The following is a 3,197-nucleotide window of genomic DNA, read 5'->3' on the forward strand; positions in this document are numbered from 1 at the left end:
CGCCTTGCAGAAGCATTCAGCTGCTGTGGTTTGCAAATGTTTCTGGACCCTGGCGGTGCCCCTAAACAAGGAGGTGTCCAAAGTGTGGCCCGGGGCCCATTTGCGGCCCATGTGCTGATTTTGTGCGCCACCAGCACTGTTTTTTTATTTATGGAAAAATTATGACAGACAACTTAAAATCTTCTTTTAATGGAAAGTATTAAGTATAACACAAAGCATGTGTCTTTTAATCATTACACTTTTTTATATTCTCTTTAATTTCATAGCAAATGGGGCCACATCTATCCAGTGGCTTAAATGCAGACTTTCATGCACAAACTCTGCTTTTATGTGCTTATTAAAACTGGTTCAATACAGCAAGCGTTTTCAAAAAAAGACTCACCCAAATGCTGTTCTTGTTGCTGAGAAAAAATTATGAATAAAAAGTTTGTTGATTTCAAGAGATTTTGAAAACTGGTTGAACAAGTTTTAATTTGGCAAATGTGCAAAACTGTTTTTAAGTTTTGGATCTATTTGCCTACTCTCTTTCCAACAGAAAATCTGACTAATTTAATTTAAATATTTCATGCACGTATTGTGTGGAGCAGGTAAAAATAAAAAATCACCATTGATTTTTTTGATAATTTTAAGTTTTTTTTATATACTGGTGTGTATATATTTTTTGGCCCTCGTCGTGTACTATTGACTTCTCTATTTTGGCCCATGCGAAGGAGGGTTTGGACACCCCTGCCCTAAGCAAACACAAATCACACTGAATCAGTAACCGCTGTTTGATTTTACATGCAAAGCTTGTCTGTAAAAGCGTCATAAACAAAAGAAACAGATGACGAGCTGCGAAGCTGGGTCAAGTTAGAAAACAACACACGTGAAAGAAGAGCCGCTGTTCAAATGAGACCACAGCTTTTTTTGGCCCATGAAAACTAACTCATCACCCCAATCACACAGTTCTAAAAGGCGAAACATGGCGGCGGCAGCATCATGCTGTGGGGAAACTTTTCCTCGGTGGGGGTAGTGAAGCTGGTAAGAGCTGATGGGAAGATGGACAGAGCAAAATCGCAGACAGTCCTGCAGGAAACCCTGTAAGAGGCCGCAGAAGACTGAAGAGTTTTGGACAGAGGTTCACTTTCAAGCTGGAAAACAACCCTAAATATAATATAAAAATAAGACATTTTACATGAAGGTGTGTTAGAAAGATCTAGTCAAAGTCCAGACTTAAATCCAGTCTGACTGAGGTGGAGCCATTTTGTAAGCAAAAAAAATCCCACTCATTTCTTTCTTTCTTTAATAATGATAAAGTATGATCATAACAGTATATCAATTACACTGTAATGCAAACTCGTCATCACATGCGACCTATACTGACTCATAATGTTTCCAACAGAAACAAATTAGTTTTTAGAGGTTTTAACTGTACAAAAAGCTAATTATTGGAATCAGGAGATTCAGCTGTCCTGTCCAAATGTAAGTCTAGTATCTTCACTTCCAACACTGAGACAATGGAAGAAGCACTGGTCCAGTAGTAGATCCTAATGTCTTATCTTTAATTATCATATAAAAAAAAATATATACAGATTTTTTAAACATACAATGTCCTCATTAGGCCGGCCTGAAAAAGAAAAATGACTTGTGGTTTTAAATCACAGCTCTTCAAAACGTTGTCGCCCTCTAGTGGCGGAACAAGGAAGCAGAAGACGATTGAAGAGGTGAATAACATATTAATAATAGATAGTACAGGTATATTGAAGGTTATCTTCTGCATTGCCATAAAAAATGTATTCACATCCCATGGAGACTTTTTGGACATTTTATCACCCCACAACAACAAACCACAATGTATTTTATGTGATAGACAAATACAAAGAGCATCACAAGGAGCAAACACTGGGTAATCTTGAAAGAAACCCTTTGAGAGGCTGGAACACACTTGGGTCGACGTTTACTTTCCAGCAGGACAAAAAACCCAAACATACACCCAGAGATAAAATCAGATGGTTTAAATCAGGGGTCACCAACATGGTGCCCACGGTAGCCCCCAAAGGACTACATGTGGTGCCCTCAAGTCTGTTCAGAAAATAGCACAACTCACCAGTGATCTGCATCTAAAGTTGTATTTTATCCTGTTGCTCTTCCTTTTTGGTCACACTTGAATCTATATAGATTTCAAAATGACAAAAGCATTAAAAATGTATTTATTTCGCATAAAGTTAAGGTGAGCTCTAACTCCTTTAGTTCAAAGTTCAGTACTGGTAGCCCTTCGTATGACACAGAACCAATGAAGTAATTCTCAGCTTCAGAAAGGTTGGTGACCCCTGGTTTAAATCAAAGTATATTAGGATATTAGAACAGCCCATTCTGAATTTAGACCTGAATCCATCTGAGAATCTGTGGACAGATTTGAAAATCAGTGCTGATAGACGCTCTCCATCTCATGTTATCTGTTAACACAAAACACCTATAATATAATAACGTCTGTGCAACCTGTGGTTTATCTAAACACATTCGGAACTGCCACTTTGGGTAATTCACAGTTGAGATGATAGCATTTTATTTAAGACATCTAACGGAACAAGATAACCGAACGCACCTAAAGCAACCTACAACTTTGTAGTTCTCCATTTATTCATGGAACTCTGGTGAAGGCAGCTATCACTCCTTCACCACTACTGAAAAACTTTTCTTTGCATTTTAAGTTTAAGGCTTCAAAATAAGGTCCCCTATAGGTATTTCATGGATGGACCTATAAACTGAGAGTTGGACCTTTTTGGCTCACATCTTTCACTTAATGGGGGGAGTGTTGGCCTAGTGGTTAGAGCAGCGTGCTTGCACTCAGAGAAGGATGCAAGTACCCGGTTCGATCCCCAGCGCCTGCACTCTGGGTCCCTGAGCAAGACCCTTAACCCCAGATTGCCCCCCCGGGCGCCACACATGGCAGCCCACTGCTCCCCAAGGGTGATGGGTTAAAAGCAGAGAACACATTTCGTTGTAATGTATGTTTCAATGACAATAAAGATGATATTACTATATTATACATACTATTAATGACAACAGACAACATTTTTCCAATAGAGATAAAAAAAAAAATAAACTGTCCTCAGACTCGGAGGAACTTTCCATCGACTGCATCACACTCTAGCACACGCTGAGGGTCATGGCTTGTAGACGGCAACAGAACAGCATCATCTGCAGAAAGCAAAGCG

The sequence above is a fragment of the Fundulus heteroclitus genome, chromosome 8 (genome assembly GCF_011125445.2).
Source record: "Fundulus heteroclitus isolate FHET01 chromosome 8, MU-UCD_Fhet_4.1, whole genome shotgun sequence".
In the NCBI taxonomy this organism is placed as follows: domain Eukaryota; kingdom Metazoa; phylum Chordata; class Actinopteri; order Cyprinodontiformes; family Fundulidae; genus Fundulus; species Fundulus heteroclitus.